Source organism: Nicotiana sylvestris, chromosome 1 (assembly GCF_000393655.2).
Source record: "Nicotiana sylvestris chromosome 1, ASM39365v2, whole genome shotgun sequence".
In the NCBI taxonomy this organism is placed as follows: Eukaryota; Viridiplantae; Streptophyta; class Magnoliopsida; order Solanales; family Solanaceae; genus Nicotiana; species Nicotiana sylvestris.
Genome location: NC_091057.1, coordinates 28,740,813 through 28,752,784, shown reverse-complemented (window position 1 = coordinate 28,752,784; position 11,972 = coordinate 28,740,813).

Here is an 11,972-nt window from a genome sequence, read left to right as displayed (position 1 = left end):
CGGTGATCCGGTGGCTCATTTGAGAGGTTTTTGTAGTAAGATGAGGGGAGCCGGTGGAAAGGATGAATTGCTAATGGCTTACTTTAGTCAGAGTTTGAGCGGAGCAGCATTGGAATGGTACACCCGCCAAGATCACAACAGGTGGTACACATGGGACGATTTGGCCCAAGCATTCGCTTGTCACTTTCAGTATAATCTTGAGATCATTCCAGACTAACTATCTTTGACTAAAATTGAGAAGAAGCACAATGAAAGCTTTAGAGAATATGGTTTCCAGTGGAGGGAGCAAGCAACAAGGGTAGATCCCCCAATGAAAGAGAACGAGATGGTCGATTACTTTTTGCAGGCTCTGGAGCCAACTTACTTTGGTAATTTGGTGTCTGTAATTGGCAAGTCTTTTAATGAGGTTGTAAAAATGGGAGGCATGGTCGAGGAGGGGCTTATGTCCAACAAAATCATGAGTTATTCAATGACCAAGGCAACCACTCAGGCCATCCAAAGCGGCACTGGAGGTGTACTTGGGAAGAAGAAGAAAGAAGATGTCACGATTGTTGAGTCTGGAGCCTGGTTCAGATCTAGAGGCCCGTCATCCTACTATAGCCAATCACGACCCTACCACCAAAATTACCCCCATACTCCATATAGCCCTCCACAACATTACTACCCACTGCCAGATTCCCATTTTTCCGTCCATCATGCACAAACCTATACCCAAACTCCGGCACACGCGCAATGGTGTGCGCCGGCTCCACAAAATCCATACCCAGCTCCACAAAACACATATCCACCCCCAAGGGCCTACAGAAATCCCTCGGGGACAGGTTTCCGACCAAACCAAGCCCTCAAGAATGAGAGATCACAGAAGCAAAAGACTTTCACTCCACTAGAAAAATCATATACTAGTCTTTTCCACAGGTTGAGGCAGTTGGGCATGTTGAATCCAATTGAGCCTAAAATGCCAAATCCTCCCCCTAGAAATCTTGATCACTCGGTGAGTTGTGAGTACTGTTCAGGGGTCCCTAGGCATGATACAGAGAAGTGCTGGAAACTAAAAGCAGCTGTGCAAGAGCTTATTGATACTCATCGGATCGAGGTTCAAGCCCCAGAAGCACCAAATATCAATCAGAATCCATTGCCAACTCACCATGAGGCACACATGATTGAGTTGATACACAAAGAGGGGGAGCCCAGGAAGCCCTCACAGACGGTAATGATGATCCGTTCCAGCGAAACCAACTCAAAGGAAAAAGTAACAAGTGGGAAATCAGTGGCCCAGTTGAGAGTAGATGATAAGCCATCAGTGGTAGCCGAGAGAGGGTCGTCAAGCATTGTTGCAGTGAAACCAGAGAAAGCTAAAGTGGTAGTGCCAGGGGTTGCAAGTAAACCTGTTGTGGTCATGAAGGGTGCTCGCACAGAGCCTGTTATTATAAATCCAGTAACTCAGCTTCCAGTAATCAACAGCAAGGTTGTTCCTTGGAATTATGAAGGGGTGACGGTGATTTACAAATGGAAAGAAATCAAGGAAGAAGTTTGCGAAGCACAAGGTTTGACTCTCTTAGGAAGGTGTTTTATTCCCGAGGAGTTAAGAAGAACTAAAAATGATCCAACACCGGTGAAGAAAGCTGTAACTAAAGAAGAGGCAGAGGAATTTCTGAGGAGAATGAAAGCGCATGACTATTCTGTTGTAGAACAGTTGAGGAAAACACCCGCTCAGATTTCATTAATCTCATTGCTAATCCATTCAGATGAGCACCGCCAATCACTGATGAAAATCTTGAATGAGGCCCATGTTCCCGACAAGATCTCAGTAAACCATCTAGAAAAGATAGCCAACAAGATTTTTGAAGTAAATAGAGTCACTTTTTCCGATGACGAATTGCCGGTAGAGTGTACTGAGCATAACAAACCCCTTTACCTGACAGTGAAATGTGAGGACGTCGTGGTTACCCGGGTATTGGTTGACAATGGTTCAAGTGCAAACATTTGTCCTCTCTCCACTCTAAGCAAGCTGAAAGTAGAAGAGGAGAGGATCCATAAGAACAGTATCTGTGTGTGAGGATTTGACAGCGGAGGCAAAGACTCAGTCGGGGACATAATGTTGGAGCTAACCATAGGTCCAATAGAATTCACAATGGAATTCCAAGTGCTGGATATCGCTGTTTCCTACAATTTGCTATTAGGACAACCGTGGATTTATGCCACTAAAGCAGTGCCATCAACACTCCATCAGATGGTCAAGTTTGAATGGGACAGACAGGAAATAGTGGTGCACGGCGAAGATAATTTATGCGCTCACAACAGCACCCTTGTGCCATTCATTGAAGTGGAAGATGACAAGGGACCATGGGTCTACCAGGTTTCGGCTGCAATGTCGGTCGAGAAAGTTCTAGAAGGGAAATGTATCCCGAATCCGAAGATAAACGCCGCATCAGTCATGGTAGCGTATGAAATGCTGAAGAATCGTTTTGTACTAGGAAAGGGTTTGGGATCAGCATTGTAAGGCATCATACAGCCCGTATCTCTTCCCAAAAACTTGGGAACATTTGGTCTGGGATTCAAGCCCACAGCCGCAGACATAAAAAGAGCCAGGAAACTGAAACAGAGGGCATGGGTCCTTCCAAAGCCGGTCCCACGTCTTTCCAGATCATTTGTCAAGTCCGGTACAAGGAGTCGCTCAGTGACAGCAATTCCCAGTTCTGTGATTAATCCTGACAAGGAGTTGATTGAAAGATTTGAGAAGTTGTTCACCAGTGTGAACATGGTGAAAATTGGAGAGGGTTCTAGCAACGCGGAAGTGCAATTTTTTGGGCCAAAAACAAAGCTTAATAATTGGAAGGCTACTCCTCTCCCTACTCGGAATGAGTCTTGGTAGTTTGCTCTGATTTTCCTTTAGGTTTGTACGAATTATTCCAGGGTTGTAATCTAGATTTCATTTTTTCAGTCTGTTTGAGTGTGCAAACCTTGTTATCTTTTATCAATCAATGAAATACAATTTCCCTTTCTTCATCATTCCTGATGGTTTTCTTTTTGTTTTGTTTTGTTTTCTATACAGTTCTTTTTACGCTGGTTATAATGACATGACATGCATAAGGAATCCTCAGCCTAGTCTTAAAAATCAATCTGATCCCGAAATGTTAGTTCAAGAAGTAGATTGTGATTACGAATCAGAATATGATGATGAGGATGAAGCCTTCGAAGAGATTAGTAAGGAGTTAATTCACTTCAAAGAAAAACCCAAACCCAATTTGAATGACAATGTCCGAGAGACTAAAATAAGTTTCCACCTCGAGCCAAAAAATCGGGAGGAGTTAATCAAAGCACTCATCGAGTACAAAGATGTTTTTGCATGGTCATATGATGACATGCCAGGTTTAAGCACTGATTTAGTGGTCCACAAGCTGCCCACTGATCCAGCGTTCCCTCCCGTCAAGCAAAAGTTGAGGAAATTCAAAACTGATATGAGTGTGAAGATTAAAGAAGAAGTTACCAAATAGTTGGATGCAAAGGTTATCCGGGTTACCCGATATCCTGTTTGGTTGGCTAATGTTGTGCCTGTACCAAAGAAGGATGGCAAGATTAAAGTATGCGTCAATTACCGCAATCTCAACAAAGCAAGTCCGAAGGATAACTTCCCACTACCCAATATCCACATTCTGATTGACAATTGTGCCAAGCGCGAGATTGGATCTTTTATGGATTGCTATGCCGGGTATCATCAGATTCTAATGGATGAAGAAGATGCAGAAAAGACGGTGTTCATCACGCCATGGGGAACTTATTGCTACCGAGTAATGCCGTTTGGTTTGAATAATGCTGGGGCAACTCCTTATTTGTTGGTATATGGAACTGAAGCCGTAATACCTGCGGAAGTTGAAATCCCGTCCCTTCAGATTGTCGCTGAGGATGAGATTGATGATGATGAGTGGGTCAAAACCCGTCTGGAGCAGTTGAACTTGATTGATGAAAAAAAATTGGCAGCTATGTGTTATGGCCAGTTATATCAAAAGAGGATGGCAAGAGCATACAACAAAAAGGTGCATCCCCAGAAGTTTGAGGTGGGCCAGCAAGTGCTGAAATGCATCCTTCCACATCAGGCCGAAGTAAAAGGCAAGTTCGCACCAAATTGGCAAGGGCCATTCATTATAACCAGAGTATTGTCCCATGGTGCTTTATGTTTAACAGATATCGAAGGAAAATGCATAGACATGGCTATCAATTCTGATGCAGTAAAAAGATATTATGTATGATTTCTTTGGTATAATTGTTGATTGTTTGTATTTGGCGTTATTTCGAAGATTGAAGTGATGAAGGAAATTGTTATACTATATAAACATTTTACCCTTTGTCCCCCCCCCCTTTTTGAGCCTTATTTATTTCTTTCATACCCCTCTTTTGGAATTAATAATGAAAAATAAAGAAAAAGAGAAAAGAAAAGAAGTGAAAAAATATAACAACAAGGAAATTCGGGTGTGAACTACGTTTGACCTGATCCCTTTTAAGGGTACGTAGGCAGCTTTACGGCTCGGTCATAGTAAAATAAAAGTCGGAAGATCCCCAAGCAAGAAACTGGGGCAGGGGTTGTATTTGTAATGAGAAATGTGATTCCAAAAGTTGTAATTTTAAACCCATGTCAAATTATTTTGAGCCTTTGATACCCTTTCTTTCTAGTCCCATCCAAAAGCCCACATTACGGTCCAAAGAAAGACATTCTAATCAGTTTTTCGAGAGATGAAAAGTCGAACAAACAGAAGTGATTCATATCAGGGGAATACTCCGGTCCAAGCAGGGAAAATAATGAAAATGAGAGAGCCTTATTGGTGAAAACCTTCACAGGCACCATAAGGCGACGGAAGTTGAGAGAAATAAAATGAGAGAGTCTTATCAGTGAAAACCTTCACAGGCACCATAAGGCGAAGGGATTTGAGAGAAACGAGAGAGTCTTATTAGTGAAAACCCTTCGAAGGGCACTATAAGGCAACAAGGAATTAAAAGGAGCAAACGAGATAAGCTTGATGGAAAGGATCCGTCGAGACGTCAAGCAGAATAAAAGATGTTGTTTCGGCAAAAAGAATATGGGTTGCGGGACCTTTGAAATACAAAGTAGGGATATCAGAAAGATCGATTGATGTAAACAGACTGGGTTGATTAATCCAAAAATGCACGACATGACATTGGGATCGGTTATACCATTCAGATAAGTTATTTTCTCTTCAAACAATTGTTCAGAAAGATTTTTCTTGTTCTATCTTTCGAAGTCATCATTTTCCATTTCTTTTTGATCAATAGTAGTTTGTTTTTAAGAAGGATTTTAAGAGCTAACTACCAGTTGCCAACATGGTGCAAGGTAAATGGGGATAAGACATGCGCGGATAATGTGATGGGATTGGAAAGACGTTATTGTAATACCAAATGATGGATTGGTCTAAGATTTCGGGATAGTATGGAGAAAAGGTGGAAAACAACAGTCGAGAAGTTGGTGAATACAGAAGCATCAAGAAGGCCGAAAGTTATCAGCCAAGTTTCAAGATAGTCGAACAACGCAGAGCATGGGAAAAGAAAAAGGGAAAACCATCCCCAGCAGGAACGACCCCACGTTTTAAACTAATAAATTTTCTTTGATTGGAAGCAGGGACAGGAAATGTTATTGAGGACGGAAAGACATGCCACAAGAAAGATTGTCAAACTGGGACAGAAAATTTTTGAAAATTTTCTGGAAGTCAAGTACCCACTTGGGGAAGAAGGAAGATAACACAAGTTTGGAGGAAAGTGGTATCCCCAACAGTCAGAAGAAGACAAAACAAGTTTTAAAGAACACAATTTCGGGAGGAAGATAACAAAGTCTTAAGAGAAGTAGTTCCAGTGGAAGGAAAACACCAGCTTTAAGGGAAGTAGTCTTTGAAGGAGAAAAATAACATATTTTCGAATGAAAGACCGGCGTTATCCCTAGCAGTTTTCAGAGGAATGGAACACCAGTTTTGAGGGAAGCAGTTCTGAAAGAAGATAATTCAAGTTAGAAGGAAAATGGTTCAAGAGGCAGGAAGGAACAACGGCAATAGAGAGCATTTTTAAAGTTGTAGTTGAAGTCAGGAGCCCGCCTGGAGAATGGAGGTTGTTATATTTTCAAATTATGGTCGAAGTCAGGAGCCCGCCTGGAGAACAAAGGTTGTTATATTTTTAAGTCGTTGACGAAGTCAGGAGCCCGCCTGGAGAATGGAGGTTGTTATCCTTTAAGTTGTAGTTAAAGTCAGGAGCCTGCCTAGAGAATGGAGGTGTTATATTTTTAAAGTAGTTGAAGTCAGGAGCCCGCCTGGAGAATAGAGGTGTCATATCTTTAAGTTGTAGTTGAATTCAGGAGCCCGCCTGGAGAATGGAGGTGTTATTGTTTTGTTGTAATTGAAGTCAGGAGCTCGCCTGGAGAATGAAGGTGTTATATTCTTAAGTCATTGAGGGAGTCAGGAGCCCGCCTGGAGAATGGAGGTGTTATATTTTTAAAGTAGTTGAAGTCAGGAGCCCACCTGGAGAATGGAGGTGTCATATCTTTAAGTTGTAGTTGAAGTCAGGAGCCCGCCTGGAGAATGGAGGTGTTATTGTTTTGTTGTAATTGAAGTCAGGAGCCCGCCTGGAGAATGGAGGTGTTATATTCTTAAGTCATTGACGAAGTTAGGAGTCCTCCTGGAGAATGGAGGTGTTATATTTTTAAGTCGTTGACGAAGTCAAGAGCCCGCCTGGAGAACAGAGGTTGTTATATTTTCAAGTTATAGTTGAAGTCAGGAGCCCGCCTGGAAAATGGAGGTGTTATATTTTTAAGAAGTTGTTGAGTCAGGAGCCCGCCTGGAGAATGGAGGTTGTTATATTTTCAAATTATGGGCGAAGTCAGGAGCACGCCTGGAGAATAGAGGTTGTTATATTTTCAAGTCAGGAGCCCACCTGGAGAATGGAGATGTTATATTTTAAAAAGTAGTTGAGTCAGGAGCCCGCCTGGAGAATGAAGGTGTTATATTTGTAAGAAGTTGTTGAAGTCAGAAGCCCGCCTGGAGAATGGAGGTATTGTCTTGTTAAGTCATAGCAGAAGTCAGGAGCCCGCCCGGAGAGCGGAGGGTTGAAACAAAAATCCCCAGCATAAATTAAAGTTCAGAAGTCGGAAGGAAGGCAACACTAGTCAGAAGAAGGCAGTTCAAGCTTCGAAGGAAAAATAATTCGAAGCTCACAAGAAGGAAACAAGCAGTTCAAATTCGACAATCAAGAGAAGACTACGAGTTAAGACAGAAAGAAAGAAACGTCAGAGGAAACACCAGTCAGCAAGACATCAAAGCAACAAGAGACACAAGAGCAAGACTGAAGATCTAGATAAGATTTTGTAATTCATAGACTATAGTTTAGTCTAGCTTCTTGTTTTCTTTTAGCATGGTGTAATAAGGAGATCAGTAAGTAGCGGCAGCAGCAGCAACAACAGTAACAGTAAAACCACAGCTCCCTGGCAGTCCCAGCTACCAATACTTCCCGAACTACATTGACCTGATTCCTTTTTTGCCAGGGATATGTAGGAAAACCTTCGAAGCAGAGGTTCGGTCAAATCTTTCAAGAAAATGCTTCACACAGAGTGTTTAAACAGGCAAAAATCGCTCGTATCCGCTTACTTTATCTTTGCACGAAAACTCTTCGTATTTTCGGACAAAGAGGGGCAGCTGTGAGCACGTGATTTTTGCCTCACAGGAACTACTCCAAAAGAAATCAAAAAATAAAATAGTTTTTCTTTGTACGCAATTTGGAGAATTTTCGTGGCACTTTGTTTATTATTCGTGTTGTCTGTGCATGTTCATCTTTGTTTTAATTAAAGTAAAATTCAAAAATAGGTTGCATTGATATTTAGGATTTAATTCTGTAATTCGGAGTAGTTAAGTGTGCTCTACAAAAAAGAAAAATTCACAAAAAATAATGTACTTCGTGTTTTAATATTTAATGTCAAAATCGTGTGATTTTCTTTTATTCAATTTGGTGTGATATTTTTAATAGTTAATTAGCATTTTAAGTTAATTTCGCTTTTACAATTTAAATTAGGATTTTTAGGTTTTTAAATTTGAAGATTAGTTTAAAAGGAAAAGAAAACAAAAATGAAAGATATAAGAGAAATCGGATTGGGCCATATTAATTTTGACCAAATCCAACCCAAATTTTGTGTCTAACCCGGTCCAACTGATCAGCCCACTCAGACGTCCCAAACGACGTCGTTTATGTCACTTTCAATCAGTGCCGTTGGATTGAATCAATCCAACGACTGAGATCATCTATCCCTTACCCATTCCCAAACCCGACCCATTTACCGGAGATGGATCCGGTCTCAGGAGTGCCTAAACGGCGCCGTTCCACTTAAATGATCAATCCAGGCCGTTGATCTCATCAGATCAAACGGCCAGGATTCGTTTCCCCTTCTAGTATATAAATCTAATCCCTTACCTGTTCACCCCCCCCAAGCCAAACCCCTCCCCTTCGTCTCCAAGAACTAGAGACCAAACGACCCTCCACCAAACCCTAGCCACCCTCGTACCCCTTCGCCTGAAAGCCGGTGGCAACGATGTCGGTGACCACAAAACTCACACCCCTGAACCTTCTAACCACCCTCAACACAAATCCCTACCCCTTTAACCTCGAATCATCCCGGCTTGTTTTGAATCTTCAATCTAAGATTCGAGCAAAACCCTAAACCTACCCAACCAGTCCCAAGTTCACACCCCAGCTCCACCTGACCTCCCTCGTTCCCAAACCACCCCTACTTTGGCTCGAATCTTGCTAGAACTGGTTGAATTTTAAATCTATCGAAGAACCCTAGAGAGGCAAAACTTGGAACCTGTCCGAGTAAAGGGGGAATTTGAGGTTCTTAATAGACCTTAGTCGAGTGTTTTCAGTAGAGAACATTCGATTGAGGTCCGTTTGGACCTCAAAAGTTTGAGTCAAAGTTTAAAATGGGAACTGTTTGGAGTTTAGCCTGTAATTTTGAGGTATTTTTCTTCTTTTTCTTTTCTATTTTTGTTGTTGTTTATCGGTTTAAGCTTCGGTGTATTTCATCATCATTTCGACTTATTTCTCTCTTCACTTCCGGACCTTTTTTTCTGGTCCAGTTTTTCTTTTCTTTTTTTCTTATGTGGTTGATTGGCATATGTTGAATCGATTGAGTGTGTTTGTCTTTTAGTTAGGTTGTAAAAGTCAGTGTCCGTAATGTTCTTGTAAAAAAAAACTGTGTCTAGTCTTGTAATTGGTTACTAGTATTACTAGTTCAAATGGCCTCATTTTCTGTGATGTTTGGCTCCTTGTTTTTGTTGTTCATCATTTTACATATAAATTTAGTTTATTTTCGTCCAGTATTTTACCGTATTTCATTCATTTTGTTTAGTTTAGAGTGTGAATATAGTTAGTCATTCCAACGTAATGTGTCAATCATGGTTGGAAGTTTAACCTGGTTATGTTCAAATATGTTTTGTCCTGATTCGTTGGCCTTCATTTGGACACCATTTGATCTAATCTGAGTTCTAAGTTTGAACTGCTAAGTGAATTTGAATTTAATTGGTTATAGTTGCTGTAGTTTGGTGATCAATTAGGAATCAGCTTAGTTATTTGATTAGGGAATGAGTTATAGCCGATAGGTTTTGGGTGCAGATGGAAAGGGGATTGGACTAGGACAGTAAATCACAGTAAATCCAGGGGTAATTTAGGGTTTACAAGTTTGGCAAAATGGTCTTGCTAAGTCGGCTGTCAGTAAAGCACTTAATTAACCATTAATCTAATGTGTTAGTGGGGAACAAAACATAATGGTATGTGGAGGCTTGAAAGGAATTGATTAAGATATAGCATGCCCATACCAATTGAATTAATAATGGCAAGGAACATATAATAGTGGGGAATGCACTTGCTGATTTTAGGGACTGAAATAGGCATTAATGATTAAAATAAAAGCACTAGGGTAATGGGGGTAATAAAAGAATTGAAAAGATAAGATGCTAGTGGATTGGAGCACTAATGGTATGCCTATTAAAAGAGCTATGAATCCGTCTTTTAGAGAGACCTGAAGGAAGAGAGGGGAGAGAGTTTTACTGTTGGAGTACCTTAATTAACTTGTCAAAATCTCAGCCAATAGTCCAGCTCCCTAAGAACCATAAACAGTTTTAAAATTCTCTGCTTCAAGTTTCAGAGATCACTTTTGAGAGTCTTTAATCAGTTAGAGAGGGTCCTGAAAATCAGTTTCTAAGGCTTAAAGATTGGAGAGCTTGTTTCAAGTTTCAAGCTTGTTTACTGGAGTGTTTGAGATTCACTGGTTGGTTTTCTGGTTGAGTTTAAGGTCCAATTAGTTGCACGGAGTTATTTGTTGTTTGCTTTTTGGTTTCACAACTGGTTATGAGCTATGGTGAAGTGTTTTTCTGATTTGAAACTGGGCTTGGAGCTGTTTCTGAGTTCCAATTTGCTGTCTGCTGGTGGTTTTTGCTGTTGTTGTTGTTTGCTGTGTTGTACTGCTGCTGACTTCCTCTTTATTCTTCTGTTCACTCCAATCCAGGTACACAACTAAGCTCAATTTGATGTAGCCCTGGAGATGTAAACATGAAATGGAAGTGCTCGGGCCCTTAATTATTTGATATTGTATCTGTAGCTCAGTAGATATAGATGATAAGTAGTTGTGTAGTCCAATTTGATCTATAACTCAATAAAATGTGGACTGTGAAGTTTGTATCCAATTAGGACTGTTTAAACTGTTAATTCGTGTACATTAGTTGTAGACTTAGTATAGTTTAGTACTGATTTCAGTTAGCATTGAGTTAAAAATCGAATATCAGTATTGTTTGGACCTACAATTAATCCAGAAGTCAACATGTGGTGCTTATTCCGATTTCAGGTTAAACGCGTTTTTTAAAAGCCCAACATGCTAGTTATTAATGTCCTCTCCTTTGTTTGTTAAGCTCACTATTTCGACGCTGGAACAAGTAATTGCATGTTAATGGTTAATATCAATAGTCTACTTGAATTTGAATCAGTTAACTTATGAATATTAGCAGAATCAAATAACCGAGTCGTGTAGTTCAAAACTCGATCCAGCATATGGATTGGGTTCTTTGGACCTAAAGTTGAAATGGCATTTGGTCTACTAATTTTCAATTAATAGACCATAGGATTTTCTAATATTAACTAATTGGGGCCCCCTTTTATTTCTTTAAAGATAAATAAATAGAAGAATAATAGTCATTTTAGGATTAGCCTTTATATAATAAATGAGTCGAGCCTCGGCCAATAAAATGCAGAAGTTGCGGGACCCTCAGTAAATATTGCATTAAAATATTTTAGATTTCGGGACAGACCGTCTAATGAATTTCACGGCTTTCCTCAAAATAATAACGCGCTAGTCACTTTAGGCGTGCTTTCAATAAATTACTTTCTTAAATTCGGGTGCACATTTATGTGACCCAAATCCAAATCTCAACAGAGTCGAAATGTGTCAATAACCACGGGTGCATTGATGTGACGTGGTTCGAGACGTGTTTTCACGAAGTTGCAATTCTCTCTTAAAATAACAATAAAAGCGGGAAAGAGTCAAAATTTGCACACATGTCCAACATGTATTAAAATCAGATAAATAAGCTGAATATGACATTTGAGAGATCGTGCTAGAACCATGGAACTCGGGAATGCCTAACACCTTCTCCCGGGTTAACAGAATTCCTTATCCGAATTTCTGGTTCGCGGACTGTAATACAGAGTCAATCTTTTTCTCGATTCGGGATTCAACTGGTGACTTGGGACACCATAAATCTCCCAAGTGGCGACTCTGAATTAAATAATAAATACTGTTTCGATTGTCCTTTAATTGGAAAAAACTCTCCTACGCCCCTGCGGGCGCAGGTAAAAAGGAGGTGTGACACTGAGGGCCTTGGGTGTGTTTCGGATGGTTAACGGATCAATTTTTGGACTTTGGACTTGGCAGATTTTCTGGT